Source organism: Macaca thibetana, chromosome 17 (genome assembly GCF_024542745.1).
Source record: "Macaca thibetana thibetana isolate TM-01 chromosome 17, ASM2454274v1, whole genome shotgun sequence".
NCBI classification, from domain to species: domain Eukaryota; kingdom Metazoa; phylum Chordata; class Mammalia; order Primates; family Cercopithecidae; genus Macaca; species Macaca thibetana.
Window position 1 is genome coordinate 30,983,753 of NC_065594.1, and position 21,849 is coordinate 31,005,601.

General features: G+C 40.6%; 2 long non-coding RNA genes across 2 annotated transcripts in view; both read left to right on the forward strand.

Moving 5' to 3' along the window:
• Positions 1-21,849, forward strand: part of LOC126940490 (uncharacterized) — a 247,711-nt gene that overhangs the window by 222,702 nt on the left and 3,160 nt on the right. The gene's annotated exons all lie outside the window — the stretch shown is intronic.
• LOC126940487 (uncharacterized) lies at positions 2,228-20,762 on the forward strand. Its single transcript, XR_007720766.1, has 4 exons — positions 2,228-4,121; positions 5,829-5,999; positions 8,971-9,040; positions 20,345-20,762. It is a non-coding gene; the product is annotated as an uncharacterized LOC126940487 (long non-coding RNA).

The following is a 21,849-nucleotide window of genomic DNA, read 5'->3' on the forward strand; positions in this document are numbered from 1 at the left end:
GTGAGTCAAATGAAGACCTATCTGTTCTGAGCAAATAAATAGTAAACATTTTGGAAAGGAAAGTATTGTCTTCTGAGGAAATGGGCAGTAGGTACTGACCATGCCACTACCTGGGAACAGGATGGTGATTACGTGTTCCTGGACCAAACTGGCAGCAGAGACCTCAGCAGGGGAAGTGGTGCATGTATGTTGTTCTTAAACATAACTTTATCATGTTCAGAAAATGCATTAATTAACTTTAGGTATATATAAAGCAGGTAGAACAGTTTACAATTTTTTGCAGTTTTTACAGTTTACAATTTTTTACAGTTTAAGTTTTTTTTTTTTTTTTTTTTTGAGATGGAGTCTTGCTCTGTTGCCCAGGCTGGAGTGCAGTGGCACGATCTCAGCCCACTGCAACCTCCGCCTCCTGGATTCAAGTGATTCTTCTGCCTCAGCCTCCTGAGTAGCTGGGACTACAGGTGTGTACCAACAGGCCTGGCTAATTTTTGTATTTTTAGTAGATATGGGGTTTCACCATATTGGCCAGGCTGGTCTGGAACTCCTGACCTCGTGATCTGCCGGCCTTGGCCTCCCAAAGTGCTGGGATTACAGGCGTAAGCCACCACGCCCAGTCAAGCTTTTTAAATGAGAATAATGAGTTAAAGAAGGAAATAAGCCTTTTTAGACATTTAGAATCCCTTTTGCTTGTGTTTTCAGTCTTCTACACTTTACAAACAATACTTTTTTTTTTTTTTTGAGACGTAGTCTAGCTCTGTCGCCCAGGTGACCTCAAGTGATTTGCCTGCCTTGGCCTCCCAAAGTACTGGGGTTACAGGCATTAGCCACAACGCCCAGTCTACAAGTCTTCTCTAAAAGCAGAAACATCAGGAGAAAGCTGGCCCTTTTTGTTTGTAAGAGGGTTTGAAGAGACACCTCTCTTAGCTTTTCCCAATGGAAAGAAGCTTTCTACTGTTTGATGAAATGTTAGGACTGGTCTGGCAACTTGCTTTGTTTGGCAGTAAGAGCCAAACAAAAGAATCTAAAGGTTTTGTTCCTTTATTAGAAGTCTGTCATTAGTTTTAGTTACCACATGGGCAATCTGCAATCTCATGTACTCCTTTCAACCCTTGACCCTAATGACTTATCTGTATCCCTTGAGTAGCTGCGCTTTCCTTCTTTTTCATGGTGACCTCTCTAACTGCCACACCCATCCTGCCTTTTAGATTGTTTTTTTTCTTCCTTTTAGAGTTTATCAGGATATCAGCCTGCTGGTGATGTTTCAGGGACCATTGGAGAGAGTGAAATTAGATGGTAAAAACATCACAAATGCAAATATTGCAATTTAAAATTTTTCTCTCATATTTGTTGCATTGCCACTTCATTTGTGTTGTTTTAATTGAAAATCAAAATATAGCTCCTTTTGGCAATGTTTTAATATTAATTACCTTTTAGGAATAGGAGGGGTAGATTACTCAGAGCTCTCTGACAGCTGGTATTTGCTGATGCCAGGAAGAGGAAACCAGACTTTTTAATCTTCATTTTCTTTGTTTATCATGCTAGAAAGCTTTGTTTTCTTTCCAAGTTCACAGGCCTGCATGCCAACCTTTGAGGACAAAGGGTACATGCTTGCTTGTTTTTGATTTCACAGTGATGTACCCTACAGTGTCAGACAATAACATATGGGAAAGGTGGAAAGTCAAGGAAAACACTCTGAACAGAAAGCTTTTCTGTTAAATTATGTTCTTCCCCATTATAATCACACATCTAAATTAATACCGCAGTGAGCTAACACCAGCATGTAACATTTTCTCTGTCAACCTAGCCCAGTTTTCTGGAGCTCTAAGAATAAAATCTTAATATATCAAAATTAAGCTAATTTGGTCTCTGCCTCTGAGAAAAAGGAAGATGCCTCAAGCATTGTCTTTGGTGGACATGTGGGAAACTTCATTAGAAATAATCTAATCTTAGCCGGCACTTTGGGAGGCCGAGGCGGGCAGATCACGAGGTCAGGAGATCAAGACCATCCTGGCTAACACAGTGAAACTCCGTCTCTACTAAAAAAATACAAAAAATCAGCTGGGTGTGGTGGTGGGCGCCTGTAGTCCCAGCTACTTGGGAGGCTGAGGCAGAAGAATGGCATGAACCCGGGAGGCGGAACTTGCAGTGAGCCCAGATCGTGCCACTGCATTCCAGCCTGGGCGACAGAGTGAGACTCTGTTTCAAAAATATATATAATAATAATAATTTAATATTGTGTCCCTAGGTCCTGTCCCTAGTGGCTGCCATAGAGTAGGAGCTCAATAAAATTTGTTAAATAAGTGACCAGCTATTCAAAAGCTTTCCAGAAATAGAGGAACACAAACTTCTACAAGAAACAAGGCATGCTGGCATTAGATTGATCATCAGCTGCACTAAAAATGGTGGAATAATAGCTTGGAAGTTGAGGGAGAAAATGATTTTCATCTTGAGAAACTTCCACCCAGTCAAATTATGTGCAAGGGCAAAATAAAGACATTGTTACACATGCAAAGACTCAGAAAGCTTACCTGCCAGACAACTTTTCTTGAGGAGTTATTAGAGCATATACTCCATCAGTAAAACAGCAAAGTACCACAAGGAAGCCATGGGATTCAGGCAGCAGCAGATGTGACCTAGAATGTCAGTTTTGCAGGTGACTAAGCCACCAGTTCATATCTGAGCAAGAATGGGGGATCCAGGAAACAAAGGTATTTCATGGAACATACAGTTGGAAGAACTTGAAGATATACTTCGGGCAAAGAAAATGAAAATAAGAAAAGCACCTAGAAATTTTATTTTCTGAAAGACTCTACAAGAAAATTGTAATACAAATATGAATTAAGTTTAACTGAGTCATCGATGGGCTTTGAAAAGAAAAATATTCCAAGAAAATAGAATGGGTAAGATGGCACAGATTTCTTTCAACAACAAAAAAGTACTAGGCAAAGCAACAGCAACAACAAAGTAACCATGATTTTGAGAAACTGAGCAGCACAGGGTTGAGACATTGTGATTACACAGAGGCAAATCAATCACAGCATACTACTTGGCTCTGCTGTGGACCAACATTTTCATAATGCTGCTTATTGGTTATTGTCTATTAGAACCAACTTATAGAAGACTTAGGCCAGGCGCGGTGTCTCATGCCTATAATCCCAGCACATTGGAAGGCCGATGAGGGAGGATCACAAGGTCAAGAGATTGCGACCATCCTGGCCAACATGGTGAAACCCTGTCTCTATTAAAAATACAAAAATTAGCTGGGTGTGGTGGCACGTGCCTGTAGACCCAGCTACTTGGGAGGCTTGAGGCAGAAGAATCACTTGAATCCGGGAGGCGGAGGTTGCAATGAGCTGAGATCATGCCACTGCACTCCAGCATGGCAAGAGAGTGAGACTCTGTCTCAAAAAAAAAGAAAGAAAGAAAAAAAAAAGAAAACGAATTATAGTTACTGAAGGGAATATAAATGTTATCAGTCATGGATATCTAGGAGAGTACAGCTTTGAAAAGTTTGGAGGTAGAGGGGTTTGAGGCTGCAGTGAGCTATGATTGCACCAGAGGTAATCCAGCCTGGGCAACAGAGGGAGGCCTCATTTCTAAAAAATAAGAAGTTTGGAGGTAGAAGCAGAGGTGGAGAGTTCAAGAGAAATAGGAGTTCACATCTCCTATCACGAAATGGAGAGCCAAGAGGCACCATCTGTATTTAATAGAACTAAAAACAAAAGTTTAAGGATATTGAAGTTACTAAAGTGACCAATAGGACTAAAAATTGTAATGTAACTATCATGTGCACCTTGTGTTTTAGGGAGGTGAATTAAGCTGACTTTTTAATCAGTCCTTGCAAGAGTCAATAATGTCACAAAATAGCAGCTTAATCCTATTCGTACAGTTGAAGATCATCAGGAGAATTTAAAACCACAAAGGTCAACGTGGTTGCCCTTTGGAAGTGGGACTGAGGCTGTGGAGATAAAAAGCAAGGAACAATTGCTTTTTGTTGTAGGGCTTCCTCTACTCTTAACCATTTTTTTCTCTTTTTTTTTACATTAACAAAACAAAAACCAAACATAACAATCCTGCTGAGGGTCAGAGATCATCTATTTTAATGCCTGGAAATATATTCGGTGAGTCACCTTGTGGCTATTAGGGGGAGGATTTGCTCCTAGTGTTGTTGGATCTCCAACCTCCCCCACGCCATTGTTTCCCTTCTTTGGGGATCTAGATGGTTCATGCCCACATTTGCCTTGCCCTGCTGATGGTTCTCTGGTCATTCCAGCTGCGGCAGTCTCTCCCTGCCTGCCTCTTCTCAGGATGCCACCTCTGCTGCCAGTGTGGGTGGGTGTGGTGCCCCCGATCCTGCTGCTACTGCTGTTGCCAGTTTCTCCCTCAACTGTTGCCAAAACACATCACATGTCTTTTTATTATTATAAATTGATTGATGAAAGTTCAAATGTTTGAACTTAAAAGTTTACTATTTAGCTCATAATTACATAATTACTTGTAATTAAAATTTTGCTTTTTTCTGAGTTTTATACCATAGAACCCCTTTAAAAATAATTTTTCCTTAAAAATAAATTAATATATGCTCATTATAGAACATTTGAAAAACAAAATTGCTCCATTCCTGTTCATCAGTTTGGGTACAAAAGGAAATTTCATTTGGTCAATATTAAATTAGATTACTATATAGGCTGGGCACACTGGGTGCCTATAATCCCGGCACATTGGGAGGCCAAGGCGGGTGCATCACCTGAGGTCAGGAGTTCAAGAGCAGCATGGCCAACATGGTGAAATCCTGTCTCTACTAAAAATACAATTAGCCGGGTGTGGGGAGGCTGAGCTTGTAGTGAGCCAAGATCGCACCACTGCACTCCAGCCTGGGCGACAGAGCAAGACTCTGTCTCAAACAAAACAAAACAAAACAAAACAAAACTGGCCAGGTGTGGTGGTGCGTGCCTGCAGTCTGAGCTGCAGTCTGACCTGGGAGGCAGAGGTTGCAGTGAGCCGAGATCGTGCCATTGCACTCCAGCCTGGGCAACAAGAGCAAAACTCCATCTCAAAAAAAAAAAAGAAAGAAAGAAACAAAATCCCATTCATCTAAGCCAACATCATCATCATGTTTTTGAATTTATTGCAGAATTTTGCTATTTAGACCAAAACCCTATGGAGTATAATAATCAGCTCCAGAACAACATTCTGTTGAATAATAGACAATATCTTTGTTTCCTGACTGCTCTTTAATCTTGTTTTGGTCACCCACTAGTATGTAAGATCCATAGCAAAACTGAATTCAAGGTATGATTTCAAACCTTCCTCTACTCTTCATGAGCATCTTGTAACTTCTTGTGGTTCTGAACACTTGTGGTTCTGAACACCAGTAAAAGTTACAATCAGGAAAACTGATTCTCTAATAGAATAGAATCAGAGTTTATTTCTGCTCAGTTGAAGTTTTTCCTTTTGATACTATGAATTTTTTCTGCCCTACTATTTAACTATATGTAACTCTGACATAAACCATTACAGATTCATTTTAATCTTAATATCAAAACCTGACGAAGACAATTAAGAGGGAAAAAAACTCTGCAGGCTATTCTGACTCATAAACATTTGGTAGAAGGTATTAACAAATGGAATCCCACAATATATATGAGGATAAAATCAAGACCAAATAAGTGTTCATTTTTTACTAATAAATGTCTCAACTAATATTTCATTTTTTTGTTTTATGCTTATGGCTATCTTTATCATTGATCTTGACTATAGTAGGCTCAATTATTGTTCATAGTTTGTAAGCTAAAAAATATTACACACATTATTTCTTGCTCTTTTAGGGATGTCCAAAAGAAGACATACTGGTCACACTGAATGACCTGATTAAAAATATTCCAGATGCCAAAAAGCTTGTTAAGTATTGGATATGTCTTGTACATATTGAACCACTCACAAGTCCTATTGAAAATATTATTGCAATCTATGAGAAAGCCATTCTGGCAGAGGCTCAGGTAAGAGAAACATTTACTGATCTTTACGATTACAGTGTAGTAGACAATTTGGAATTAATTTGAAACACATCACAACATAGCTTGAGAAAATTGTGGTTGTATATGTAGTAGTAATAAATGTTTAAAGGCCACAAGGATTGCATTATAAAAGCTGTTGGCCTTCTAAGTCTTTTATTCCTGTACTGGGAATAATCAGACTTTAGAAAGTGGGTATAAGCCGCTGTGCCCGGTTTCATATATTTAATGAAACTTTCTGCATGATATGTCTTAGCATATTATTGTATGCATTTCCTGGTTGAAAATTTATGGGGAGACTGAATGTAATATTAAAATTTGTTTATTGAATATAAAGCAAAAGGGATGAAATTAGCTTTTTAAATGTTATCGGCTGGGCGTGGTGGCTCAAGCCTGTAATCCCAGCACTTTGGGAGGCCGAGACGGGTGGATCACAAGGTCAGGAGATCGAGACCATCCTGGCTAACACGGTGAAACCCCGTCTCTACTAAAAAAAAAAAAAAAAAAAAAAACTAGCCGGGTGAGTTGGAGGGCGCCTGTAATCCCAGCTACTCGGGAGGCTGAGGCAGGAGAATGGCGTAAACCCGGGAGGCGGAGCTTGCAGTGAGCTGAGATCCGGCCACTGCACTCCAGCCCAGGCGACAGAGCGAGACTCCGTCTCACAAAAAAAAAAAAAAAATGTTATCAAGCTCTCTTGGTTTTGTAAGAGAACTCTTTCACTTTAAGAGTAAACCCAAATGTACCCCTATATATACACTGTATAGATTGGTCCTGTCTGCATACAGAAAATGACAATAAACCAGTTTCTCTAACATTATTACCTCTATAGTGGCTTGATACTCCTTATCTCTTCTAGCCTATTGATACACAAAGCTTTGGGTATAGAATAAATCATTTCTTGAGTTTTTCGTTTGGTTGGGTTTTTGTTTGTTTGTTTTTATGGATAAATGTTCTTAAAATATACTTCCTTTTGACCAGGTTTCTCAGAAACACATTCTTGGAGATTGTTTACATAGATAATTTTTTTAAACTCCTTTTTTTAAGAAAGGTCTATTCACCTTTGTCTCAACAGAATCAATAAATGCTATTTGACTTTTCACTTAAGTAAAAAATCAGATATTCAGCAGATAGTCTCCCAGTGACTATCATGTGTAAAACTCTTTCCAGAAGGGTAATTATATTTGACAGATGCTACCTGGAAGGGAGTGTTAGGCCCCCACTACATTGTATCAGAAGGGACATTACTTAAGGCAACCAAGGACATTGTAGCAAGGATGCAAAGCTGGAGCCAAGGCTCACATAGAAAGCAATAATGTAAACGGAAAGATATAACATCAGAGGAGAAGATGCTGGAAAACAAGAATCAAAATTAGCCATGATGGCTGGGCACAGTAGTGGATACCTATAGTCCCAACTACTTGGGAGGCCAAGCTGGGAGGATTGCCTAAGCCCAGGAGTTTGAGTCCAGCCTGGGCAACATAGACCCCATCTCTTAAAATTAGTGGCCAGGTATGATGGTTCACGGCTGTAATCCCAACATGTTGGGAGGCCGAGGTGGGAGGATCATTTGAGTCCAAGAGTTCAAGACCAGCCTGGGCAAGATGGTGAGACCCCATCTCTGCAAAAAAAAAATTTAAAGTTTTTTTGGTGGTAGACAGTTGTGGTCACAGCTATGCGGGAAGCTGAAGTGGGAGAATTGCTTGAGCTCTAGAGTTCAAGACCAGTGAGCCATGATTGTGCCACTGCACTCCATCCTGAGTCAACAGATCAACACCCTGTCTCAAAAAAAAAAAAAAAAAAAATTAGCCGAGAAAACTGAAAGCAGGATAGCTGAGTAATTCAGGACTAAGTTCTGGAACTAAGAACGTGAATTACACCTTCCCTAATCTTCACTGTGTTGAATGGAACATAGTAAATGCTTATAATATCTGATAAATAATGGGTACTTAGTAAATTCGTGAATGAATATGTTGAGATGATTAACCTTAAGCTCTTCAGAGATACATTTCATAGCATATGAAACAAAAATATAACCATAGACTTAAATGTAAGAGAAAAGGAGCAAGGCTTAAGTAAAATCATGGGGGAAGTTTTTAAATGTGAAATTCTATGCTGGGCATGGTCGCTCACGCCTGTAATCCTAGCGCTTTGGGAGGCTGAGGTGGGCGAATCATGAGGTCAGGAGTTCAAGGCCAGCATGGCCAGCATGGTGAAACCCTGTCTCTACTAAAAATACAAAAAATTAGCTGGCATGGTGGTGCGCGCCCATAATCCCAGCTACTGGAGAGGCTGAGGCAGGAGAATCACTAGAACCTGGGAGGCAGTGGTTGCAGTGAGCCGAGATTGCGTCACTGCATTCCAGCGTGGTGATACAGGGAGACTGTAAAGAAAGAAAGAAAAGAAAAGAAAGAAAAAGAAATTCTATCTTTCATTTTTAGTCTATAAATTGGAAAAGACAGCCATTTTTCTTTTTCTTTCTTTTTCTTTCCTTTTTTTTTTTTGGGACAGAGTCTCGCTCTGTCACCCAGACTGGAGTGCAGTGGCACGATCTCAGTTCACTGCAAGCTCCGCCTCCTGGGTTCATGCCATCATTCTCCTGCCTCAGCCTCTCGAGTAGCTGGGACTACAGGCGCCCCCCACCATGCCCAGCTAATTTTTCTGCATTTTTAGTAGAGACAGGGTTTCACCATGTTAGCCAGGATGGTCTCAATCTCTTGACCTCCTGATCCACCTGCCTCAGCCTCCAAAAGTGCTGGGATTACAGGTGTGAGCCGCTGTGCCCGGTCAAGACAGCCGTTTTTCAATCTTAATTATAAGTGGTCTGAGAAGCATGGTTTAAGAGCCACTCCCTTACTTTAAAATATAGTATGAAATTTTAATCACAGCTTGGATACCTAGTTAATGTCAGAGAAAATAAAACTTACATGGATCTGCTTTATTCATTTAAAAAATTAAGCCTATTGGAGAGATGCGACACACGATTGTAGATATTCTAACAATGAAGAGTCAAGAAAAAGCTAATTTAGGTAAGTTTTAGTTCTTTTATTTCGTTCAAGTGAATTGTAGTTTTTTGTTGTTGTTTTTTAACTTTTATTTTAAGATCAGGAATACATGTAAAGGATATGCAGGTTTGTTACAAAGGTAAATGTGTGTCATGGGGGGTTGTTTTACAGATTATTTCCTCACCCAGATATTAAGCCTAGTATCCATTATTTTTCCTGATCCTCTCCCTCCTCCACACTCCCATGTGCCCCAGTGTGTGTTGTTCTTGAGGTGTCCATGTGTTCTCATCACTTAACTCCCACATGCAGTATTTAGTTTTCTATTCCTGTGTTTGTTTGCTAAGGATAATGGCTTCCAGCTCCATCCATGTTCCTGCAAACGACATGATCTCGTTCCTTTTTATGGCTGCATAGTATTCCATGGTGTTGTGTACCACATTTTCTTTATCCAGTCTATCATTGGTGGGCATCTGGATTGATTCTGTGTCTTTGCTATTGTGAACAGTGCTGCAATAAATATATGCGTGCATGTGTTTTTATAGTAGAATGATTTATAATCCTTTGGGTATATACCCAGTAATGGGATTACTAGATCGAAAGTATTTCTGTCTCTAGGTCTTTGAGGAATCGCCACACTGTCTTCCACAATGGTTGAACTAATTTACTCTCCCACCACAATGTAAACACATTCCTTTTTCTCCACAACCGTGCCAGCATCTGTTATTTTTTGTCCTTTTAAGGATAGCCATTCTGATTGGTGTGAGATGGTATTTCATTGTGAATTGTAGTTTTATTGTTTCTTTGCTGAATTAGTTTTTCTTTTATCTTTTTTAATTATTAAAATATGTAGGTTATTTTTTTCCTCATACTTCTGTTGACCTACCTCTGAGATAAAGTGGCTTTATGTAGTATAAAGAATTTTTAATTAGGAGATCTGGCTCAATATTTAGATTTGTCACTGAATGTCTGTGAAAGTTGCATTGTCTCTCTAGGCTTTAATTGTCTGCCTTAAAAATGAGGCAGTTTGACTAGATATCTAGACTTTTCACCTGTTACATTCTGTGATCTGTTGTGTTGGCTAGAAAAGCTCATTCAAGAATTCTCTTTGCTAGGGATAGTAGATGGAGATAAGAGATTCATTAGTTGCCAGTCATAAAAACATTTTAAGATTCAGATAAAGTTTATGCCAGTTGATAGGACTTTAGGCAAAAAATACCCTCTTATTTGTAAAATACAGATTTTTTGGGACCATTGAATGAAATAATATTTATAAAGTATCATAGTTGATGACACATAGTAAATTCATTAAACTGTAGTCATTAATTAACTTTAGAAAAATGGTTTCCAATTATTTGCTATAACCGTATATGATACAGTCAATAAATATTTGAGTGCATATTATGTACCATCGCCTATATATCTAGTTATTTTCTTTTTATTAATTTTAACAAGAGTCAAACAGTTTGAACTTTTTCTTTCTTTTTTTTTTTTGAAAGAGTCTTGCTCTGTTGCCCAGGCTGGAGTTCAGGGGTGCGATCTCGGCTCACTGCAACCTCCACCTCCTGGGTTCAAGCGATTCTCCTGCCTCAGCCTCCTGAGTAGCTGGGATTACAGGCATGCGCCACCATGCCCATCTAATTTTGTATTTTTAGTAGAGATGGGGTTTTGCCATGTTAGGCAGGCTGGTCTTTACCTCCTGACCTCAGGTGATCTGCCCACCTTGGCCTTCCAGAGTGCTGGGATGACAGGTGTGAGCCACAGTGCCCGGCCAACAGTTTGAACTTTCAAAGTCTCCTGATATATGCTGCCAGATTGCTTTCCAGAACAGTATTAGTACCCTTTTAGTATGTAAAATTAATTTAAGATGTAGAGATCTAGGTTGAAGGGCTAAACCTTAAAAAAAAAAAAAATCAAAGAGCATACTAAAGTTCTAAATTAAGGCTAGTCTCGGTGGCTCACGCCTGTAATCCCAGCACTTTGGAAGGCCGAGGCGGGTGGGTCACCTGAGGTCGGGAGTTCAAGACCATCCTGGCCAACATGGTGAAATGCCATCTCTACTAAAAATACAAAAATTAACAGGGTGTAGTGGTGAACACCTGTAATCCCAGTTACTCAGGAGGCTGAGGCAGGAGAGCCTCCTGAGTAGCTGAGATTACAGGTGCCCACCATGCCCAGCTAATTTTTGTATTTTTAGTAAAGGTGGGGTTTCGCCATGTTGGCCAGGCTGGTCTCGAACTGCTGACCTCAGGTGATCCGCCCACCTTGACTTCCCAAAGTGCTGCGACTACAGGCATGAGTCATCGCACCAAGCCTAAAATATTTTTAAACAAGCAAGGAAGGATTCAGTTTACCACTCATAAATTTATCTGAAACTAATCATGAAGGTTTTATTCCAGTGAAATAAAAAGTAAATCTAGCCAAGCATGGTGGCACATACCTATAGCTCCAACTACTCAGTAGGGTGAGGCAGGAGAGTCACTTGAGCCCAGGAGTTCAAGGATAGCGTACACTGTGATCATGCCTGTGAATAGCTCCTATACTCCAGCCTGGCAACATAGCAAGACCCTGTCTCTGAAAGAAAAAAAAAGTAAGTCTGAGATGTTAAGAAAAGGGTTAGCCACGGGAGGAGGATTTGCTCCTAGTGTTACTGGATCTCCAACCTCCCCCACGCCATTTTTTCCCTTCCTTGGAGATCTAGATGGTTCACGCCCACAGCTGCCCTGCCCTGCTGATGGTTCTCTGGTCATTCCAACTGCGGCAGTCTCTCCCTGCCTGCCTCTTCTCAGGATGCCACCTCTGCTGCCAGTGTGGGTGGGTGGACGTGGTGCCCCCCCATCCTGCTGCTGCTGCTGTTGCCAGTTTCTCCCTCAACTGCTGCCAAAACACATCGTGTGTCTTTTTATTACTATAAATTAATTGATAAAAGTTCAAATGTATGAACTTAAAAGTTCACTATTTAGCTCACAATTACATAATTACAAGTAATTAAAATTTTACTTTTTGTGAGTTTTATACCATAGAACCACTTTAAAAATAATTTTTCCTTAAAAATAAATTAATATATGCTCATTATAGAACATTTGAAAAACAAAATTGCTCCATTCCTGTTCATCAGCTTGGGGTACAAAAGGAAATTTCATTTGGTCAATATTAAATTAGATGGTTATATAGCCTGGGCACGGTGGTTGATGCGTATAATCCCAGCAGGTTGGGAGGCCAAGGCGGGCAGATCACCTGAGGTCAGGAGTTCAAGAGCAGCATGGCCAACATGGTGAAACCCCGTCTCTACTAAAAATACAAGCAATTAGCCAGATGTGGGGAGGCAGAGCTTGCAGTGAGCTGAGATTGCACCACTGTGCTCCAGCCTGAGCAACAGAGGAAGACTCTGTCTCAAAAAAAAAAAAAAATAGCCAGGTGTGGTGGTGCACACCTGCAGTCTGAGCTACTTGGGAGGACTCTCCTGAGGCAGGAGAATTCCTTGAACCAGGGAGGCAGAGGTTGCAGTGAGCCGAGACCGGGCCACTGCACTCCAGCCTGGGTGACTGAATGAGACTCTGTCTCAAAAAGTAAAAAAATAAAAATAAATAAATGAATAAACAAAGAAGACGGCTCTGAGTCCCATATACCACTGTTAAAGAGAAGGTCTCTCTTTCCTTCTTCAGTGCTTTGGCCTGAAATAACTCCTAGCCCCCAGGGATGCTTAGGCTTTCTCTTCCTGAGGTGTCACTCTGGCCAGAAATGTGGAAGTCATTCCTAAACTCTTTCCGCCTTGTTCTTCAGATTTACTTAATACTAAGTCCTTGGAGAATTAAACACCTCGCCCAGGTCACAAAGCATCCACTTAGTGAGTCTTAGGAGACAAAATCTAGTGCTTAGGAGGCTTGGGCTAAAGAACACTGTTTTTTTTTTTTTTTCTTTTTCTTTTTTTTTTTTTTTTTTTTTTTTTTACTGCTCCTTGCAGAGCAGGACTACCCCATAGGCAGTATGCCCAGAGTAGCCAAGCACATTGTTCTTAGGTAGGGTTATGCTTATTATTGGTGGCAATAAGCCTTCCTAATGGAAGATGTGGATGGAATAAAGCTGCCTCAGGTGCCCCCGCCAGCTCCCACGCCAGAAACTTCTCTTGGCATTGTTGCCATCGTATAGCTACTAAGTGGTAAAAGTAGTATTCACTTCCTCAGTGAGTTTGATGTCAAACTTTTTTTCTTATTTTTTTCTTTCAAAACTTTATTAATAAAATTTCCAAGTAATCAAAAAAGTTGAAAGGATAGTAACATTCATATATTTATCCCCAGGCTGAAACAACCATTAATATTTGCTATACTTATTTATTTATCAGGCTGAAGTATATGAAATGATAATAAAAAGCCTGGGCACGGTGGCTCATGCCTGTAATCCCAGCACTCTGGGAGACTGAGGTGGGCAAATCACGAGGTCAGGAGATCGGGACCATTGCAGCTAACACGGTGAAATCCGGTCTCTACTGAAAAAAAAAAAAAAAATACAAAAAATTAGCCAGGCGTGTTGGCGGGCGCCTGAAGTCCCAGCTACTCGGGAGGCTGAGGCAGGAGAATGGCGAGAACCCGGGAGGTGGAATTTGCAGTGAACTGCGATCGCACCACTGCACTCCGGCCTGGGCGACAGAGCGAGACTCCATCTCAAAAACAAAAACAAAAACAAACAAACAAAAAAGAAATTATAATAAAAATTGAATAGAAACAATTTAATGTAGTTCAATTTACTGTACATGTGTTGTTGAACAATTTGAAGATTTCTTTCAGATACCCATGACACTTCAGAGTGTAACTTCTAAAAATAAGCTTGTGCTTATTTAAACCCAAAATATAATTATTACACCTAAGAAAGCAATTCACTAAAATAATTTAATATACAGTCTATGTTCAGATTTCCCCAAGTGCCCACAAAATGTTTTTTATAGCCCTTCTTTTTCTGATTCAGAATCCAGTCAAGATTGATGCATTGCACTTGATTATGGCTTCTTTTATTCTACATTATCCCCCACATACCCTTTTGTTAAAAATGACATTGACTTTTTAAATTGATGGGGCCGGTTCTCTTGTAGAATGTAGATTGCCCTTTGTTTTTTTCTGGACTATCTTTTCAAGGATGTTTGGATAAAACAGCCTTAGAAGGTGAAGACATCTCCCTCTGCAGCAAAGTAATTTAAAACCTTTCTATTGTAAAGAGCACATAAAATTTACCATTGTTAATTGTAGAGTTCAGTAGTGTTAAGTAGATTCACATTGTTGTGGAACCCATCTCCGAAACCTTTTCATCTTGCAAAACTGAAACTCTGTACCCATTAACCAACACCTCCCCATCTCCCTCTCCCTCCAGCTCCTGGCAACCACTATTCTGGCTTTCTGTTTCTAGGAATTTGAGCACTTTAGGGAGCCTCACATGAGAGAAATCACACAGTATTTGTCTTTTTGTGACTGGTTTATTTCACTTAGCATGATGTCCTCAAGGTTCATTCATGTTGTACCATGTGTCAGAATGTCCTTTGTAAGGATGAATAATATTCCATTGTATATTTACAACATACATATTGTATGTTGCAAATATGCCACATTTTTCTTATCCATTCATTTATCATTAAACATTGGTAATGCTTCCATCCCTTGGCTATTGTGAATAATGCTGCTATGAACATGGCTGTACGAATATTTCTTTGAGATCCTGCTTTCAATTCTTTTGGCTATATGCCCAGAAGTAGAATTACTGGATCATATGGTTATTTCTATTCTTAGTTTTTTTAGGCACCACCATGCTGATTTTCACAGCATGACACCATGGTACATTCCCACCAACAGTGTACAAGACGGTTTACTCTGTCGCCCAGGCTGGAGTGCAGTGGCGTGATCTTGGCTCACTGCAACCTCCACCTCCTGGGTTCAAGCGATTCTCCTGATTCAACCTCCCGAGTAGCTGGGACTACAGGCACGTGCCACCATGCCTGGCTACTTTTTTGTATTTTTAATAGATACGAGGTTTCACCATGTTAGCCAGGATGGTCTCGATCTCCTGACGTCATGATCCACCCTCCTCAGCCTCCCAAAATGCTAGGATTACAGGTGTGAGCCACTGCACCCAACCTCATTGTGTTTTTGGTTTGTATTTCCCTAATCATTAGTGAAGTGCTTGTGGGCATGTGTATATCTTCTTTGGGGCAATGTCTTTTTAGATCTTTTGCTCATTAAAAAAAATTGAGTTGTTTTTAATTGAGCTGTAGGAGTTCATTATATGTTTGTATATTAATCCCTTGTCAGATGTTTTATTTACAGATATTTTTTCTCATTCTGTGCATTGCCTTTTAACTCTGTTGATTGTGTTTTTTCATGCACAGATCAAGTCAGATTTTAACATTATATATTAGCTTCTATAATTTGATATTTGAACACTTTTTCTCATACTGACCACCTTGGTTTCTAATAATATCAAAATATTTGCTTTCTCCTAAAAATACACAAAATAGCCACAAAATCAAAGTGCTATATTTACTGCTAAAAATAAGATACAGTATGAAGTTCGATATGTCTTTGAAATTCTTTTTGTCCTTAGAATATACAGTGGTAAGATGTATATCTTATACAGTGTTCAAAATTCATTCAAAATTCTTGTCTCTGTGTGGCTAGATTACCAATTCAATACAGAGTTTGGGTAATTCATTTCAGTCTGTTTTTAATTTTAGTGTTTGCTTGGTTTTTCTTTTCTTTTTTTTGACATGGACTCTCGCACTGTCACCTGGGCTGGAGTGCAATGGAGTGATATCGGCTCACTTCAACCTCTGCCTCCTGGGTTCAAGGGATTCTCCTGCCTCAACCTCCCGAGTAGCTGGGATTACAGGCATGTGCCACCACGCCGGGCTAATTTTTTGTATTTTTAGTAGAGATGGGGTTTCACTATGTTGGCCAGGCTGATCTCGAACTCCTAACCTCGTGATCCACCTGCCTTGGCCTCCCAAAGTGCTGGAATTACAGGCGTGAGCCATCATGCCCGGCATTGGTTTTTCTTTAAATATGTAAAATAGTTACATGGATTAAAAAGAAAATGTCTATAAAAAGATATATTCAGAAAAGTCTTGCTTCCATTCCTATCTCTTTTACCCCATTCCCCAAACTCTTACCCCAGAGGTTTTTTATTTGACCTTCCAGTATACATTTATGCAAAATTAAGCTATATATTTATATGTTTATATTTATATTCTTATTTCCCCCCATTCCTTACATGAAATATAACAATACTGGAATCTTGAAGCAATTTACTTTAAGTGCATGAATCTTAAACTCTCTATTTAAAAAAATCTGCAAATAAGGGTCATAATAACCTCATGAACTTAAGAAATTGTTTGTTCTAAATGGTAAATTATGAATACCTATTTAAAAATAAGATGGAAATGAAGGATATTCATTGTATCATCATGGAAATGTATTACTATCTTACGTTGGTTGTTCTTATTCTCCTTCCCTGTCTACAGTAAATATACAGCTGCCTGAGAGAATGGATTTACAAGCCTATATTCCCATAGTACTTGGCTCATAAACCAGTTTCCCATTCATCTCATTGTTTTACAGTTATTTATATGTCTTTTCCCCCTATAGTGTGTGAGCTCTGAGAGCAGGGAGCATATATCCTATTCTTTTTTGTATGTCAAGCCGCATGCTACAGGGGAAAGTTCATTGTCTTTGGAATCTTGGCTCTATCACTTCCCAGCTGCATGAGTTTGTGCATGTTACTTCACCACTGTGGACTTCAGTTTTCTCATTTACAAAAAAGTAATATCCTCTTGCAGGACTCTTGATAACACTAAATGAGACCGTGTAAGTAAAGGGCCCCATGAGTGGTCCACCATCCTCTGAGCTTCCAATGCTATGGCGCCAATATTTTGTTTGTTCCTAGATTCAACTTCCCTTTCCACTGTGACATTAGCTCTTTCGATAAATTCTACCTACGTTTTGTTTATTGTCTTATCCCAACCAGTCAAAACCAACATGATATGCCTGTACTTGCTCTATTGAGAATAGATGTTCTTTGTTTCCAATTTATAGCAAAGATGGAGTTAGTGTAGGGGGTGAGTTGGTAACATCTGAGTTTCACAACTCTAGGGAGCAACATTCTCACAGACCAGGGTGAAAGATGGCCCCTGAGACACTGTGCAACTTGACAGCCTGGCTTTCTATCCTCCAACCTACACACCTATCTGTTTCTAAGCCGTTTTTTACTACTTTTTCTTTACCTCTTCTACCTGTGCTTAGGAACTCATGCTTTCCCTTTAGCATCAAGCTTCTGGAGAAGTTATTTACTCCATTGCTCCCCTTTTATTGGCAATTTTCTTCTTCTTTTCCATTCACTCTTCAATTAATTGCAGTCTAGCTTTTGGTTTCCCTAGATTGAAACACATTCCAGAAAAATCAGTTTAATTTGGACTTGCTCACTGAAACCTTTCATCACTGTATTACATTGGATTCATACCTCTCCCAACCCCAATTCCATATCCTCCTTACCTGATTTAGTTTTCTTCAGAGCACTTATTCAATACATTAAATCTTCACATATTTATTTGCTTATTGTCTGTGTTCCCTGCTAGAATATAATCCTAGAGGGCAGGGATTTTCCTTTTTTTTTTTTTTTTTTTGAGACAGAGTCTTGCTCTGTCGTCCAGGCTGGAGTGCAGTGGCATGATCTCTGTTCACTGCAAGCTCCGCCTCCCGGGTTCACACCATTTTCCTGCCTCAGCCTCCTGAGTAGCTGGGACTACAGGCGCCCGCCACCACGCCCGGCTAATTTTTTGTATTTTTAGTAAAGACGTGGTTTCACCGTGTTAGCCAGCATGGTCTCGATCTCTTGAACTCGTGATCTGCCACCTCGGCCTCCCAAAGTGCTGGGATTACAGGCGTGAGCCACCGTGCCTGGCCGAGATTTTTATTTCTTATTTTGTTCACTGCTTTATCCCAGTGCCTTGAATAGGAGATGCACCTAATGGGTGCTTCATGCATATTCACTGACTTGAACAAATAAATGTATTTTCTTATCTCCACATTCATTGTGTCCTTTTCCATGTCCTCCTTGACTTCTCAGGGACACTTGAAACTTGCTTCCATGTGCTTCCATGACCAGACTCTCTCTTGGGTTTCCTCCTGTTTTCATACCACTTTCTTATTTCCCTTTGCCAGCTTCTTTTCTTTTTTTTTTTTTTTTTTTTGAGACGGAGTCTTGCTCTGTAGCCCGGGCTGGAGTGCAGTGGCCGGATCTCAGCTCACTGCAAGCTCCGCCTCCCGGGTTTGCGCCATTCTCCTGCCTCAGCCTCCGGAGTAGCTGGGACTACAGGCGCCCGCCACCTCGCCCGGCTAGTTTTTTGTATTTTTAGTAGAGACGGGGTTTCACCGTGTTAGCCAGGATGGTCTCGATCTCCTGACCTCGTGATCCGCCCGTCTCGGCCTCCCAAAGTGCTGGGATTACAGGCTTGAGCCACCGCGCCCGGCAATAATTTTAATGTCAGGGGGTTTTTTTTTTGGGTTTTTTTTTTTGTTTTGTTTTGTTTTTTTTTTTTGGTTTTTTTTTTAGACTGAGTCTCGCTCCGTGGCCCAGGCTGGAGTGCAGTGGCCGGATCTCGGCTCACTGCAAGCTCTGCCTCCCGGGTTTACGCCATTCTCCTGCCTCAGCCTCCCCAGCAGCTGGGACTACAGGCGCCCGCCACCTCGCCCGGCTAGTTTTTTTGTAATTTTTTGTAGTTGAGACGGGGTTTCACCGTGTTCGCCAGGATGGTCTCGATCTCCTGACCTCGTGATCCACCCGTCTCGGCCTCCCAAAGTGCTGGGATTACAGGCTTGAGCCACCGCACCCAGCCTCTTTTCTTGTTACTCTTAAATATTGGCCATTCTGGTGTTGTCCTTGTTCTCTTTCTCTTCCTATTCTACGCTTTTCCAGACAAGCTTCTCTACACTCGGGGATTTGAATACCATCCACAAGGTGAAAATTCTCAAGCATGTATTTCCAGCTCTTGACTGTGCTCCTTCCATCATTGAAATGGCCCCTCCCATCTTAAATCCCAACACATTGTTTTCTCCCCAGACTGCTCTGTATTTAGGTTAAGAACCAACACACAACTGATTCCCCAAGTCAGAAACTGAAGAGTCACCTTGAACTCCTTGCTCTCACCAGCACTCTGAAGCAGTAGGACACCAAGCTGCCGTGTTATCCCGGCTCGCTCTCTGCCCACTGCACCATCTTATCATTTCTAGCTTGTCCTGTTTCACTCACTCTCTAAAATTCCCTTGCCTCTGTCTTGCCTCCCTCTAATTCATCCCACACGTGGCAGCCAGAGCATTCATTTAAAAATGCCAAACTGCTCATGCTTCTCCCCTTAAAGAGTTCCTCTTTTTGTGATTCTTAGCTGTCTGCAGAAATCATCCAAACTTCTTGGCACAGTATGGAAGGCCCTTCAAGATCTGTCACATCCTCTACCCTGACGCAAATATTCTGCGTGTGGTATGGACGACTTGTAATTCTTTAAAGAAGCCACACTCGTTCTTATGTCCTTTGTACATTGCTGTTCCCAGTGTACTTTGCACGTGCTTTTCCCAATGCACAGATGCTCTTCCATGCTTTGTCTATCTGGTGACTCCTACTCAGGTCTTCCCTGATATCCCCAGGCAGAAACAGAAGATTCCTCTGCGTCCTCTCCTACATGTACTTCATTTACAGCACTGATTGCATTGGCAGGAATTGCTTTTCATATGTCTATCTTCCTGAAGCATCTGTGAGCCCCAGGAGGGAATAAACTTCAACCTAACCATCTTTTTGAATTTTTTTCTTGGCACAGAATGTTTATTCCGGTATATTAAGTTGAACAATAAAAATACTACTCTTCATCATCACCTCACATTTAACATGAAATTCTCATTTAAAATGTTCCTAAGATACTTTCTCAGTGGTCCAGCATTGGGCGGTTGCTATTCAGTGCAGAAAGGGAGATGCCACCTAAGTGTGGAGGCAGAGTGTGGCTTGTCACCCACCAAGAGGCCCGAGTTATTGTCTCTTGGCCTCTATGGACTTTGTGAGGCATTTAATCCTTCAGACTTCAGTTTCCTTAACTAAAATGAGGAGCGGAATAACCTGAGTTCTGAGATTAAACAGAAAAGTGGAACTAAAGCATCAGCCATACTCTGTTTTGGCAGCCAATTTGTAAGCTTTACCATCCTAAAATAAGCTCTGTGTATTTTATGCAATTATAATTTTGTATATTCATTTAATGTGTACCGGAGTTGTAGGCAGTCATTTTATTATTTTTATTTTTATATTTTTTAGGGTCTCACTCTGTCATGCATCCTGGAATGTAGTGGTTTGACCATAGCTCACTGCAACCTTGAACTACTGGGCTCACGCAGTCCTCCTGCCTCAGACCCCTGACTACAGGCATGCGCCACCATGTCTGGGTAATTTTTAAAGTTTTAGTAGCAATGAAATCTCACTATGTTGTCCGGGCTGTTGACAAACTCCTGGGCTCAAGCAATCCTCCTGCCTCAGCCTTCCAAAGTTCTGGGGTTATAGGCATGAGCCACCATGCCTGGCCGTAAGTGGTCATTTTAGATCCTAAACTCCGTAAGGGCCAAAGGCCTTTTGACTCTCCACATATGGTTGAGTAGAGTACTTGCACTCCATATGTATCGGCTGAACTGACTTGTATAGTGTTCAAAATACCTTCATAGCAATTTCAGAAACACAAGATGAGAAGTAGATTTGCTGTGATTTTAGTTATAAATAACAGGGAAAAAATGTTTTGCTCCTGGTAAATGAAAGGCACCAGTTTATCCAAAGGACTGAGAAAGGAAACTGATGCCTTGATCTGCTAAGTCCAAATCCTTTTGATAAAATAGGGGTGGACATTTGGAAAAACCTGCCCTAGATGCCTTTGTGATATGTTTGTTATGCTCAGAGTAGGTGCTCTGTAAATACCTGTTGGATGAATGTTGCATGACTGCAGTTCCTCTGTAGCTTTAAAGAGTTCCTAAGAGCAGCTAGCCATATCCCTTAATAGTACCTTTCTGCTGACAGGAGCCGGCTATGTATGCTGTTAGTACGGTGGCGAGATGATGAAGCAGGAGAGAGGTCAATTCTGAATAAACATCTAGGAATTTAGTAAGAGAAGTTGAGCAAAGAGCTGCATAAAACAGCTGTGGATACCAGTTAATGTAAACTTCATTCAGCTATACTAACTTTTTGAAAAACAAAGGCTGATGCTTGGTTACCTGAGCACTGACTCAGGCCCACAGGTGAATTTTGGACAAAACATTTTATTTTGAATTATTTTTTGTTGGGCCAATACAATCCAGTTTTCCAGAGTTTCTAACACTCCCTATTATCTTGCTTTACTCATTTACATAACCTGTGAATCTCCTGAAACTTCTTCCTGCCTTAAAGGAAACTGAAACTAGAAAGAGAAACCTTTGGATGGCAAACTGGTCTAAAGTTACAATTTAGTCTTCAAAATTGGTTTAAGGAAGCTTTCAGAGTTGATGGGCGTGTTTCTTTAAAATTTGTTTTAAAGATTTGTTTACTGCTACGATCTGTGAAAGACTTAAAAAAGAAGGGCTCATGACGAGTGTCCAGGGCCCCTTACAGATAGGCGTATTTTCATTAAGAATTGTTGGCCCGGAGTGGTCTGCCTGTAATTATACGCAGCTCACGCCTGTAATCCCAGCACTTTAGGAGGCTGAGGCGCGCAGAGCACGAGGTCAGGAGATGGCGACCATCCTGGCTAACACGGTGAAACCCCGTCTGTACTAAAAAAAAATAAAAAATAATAAAAAAAT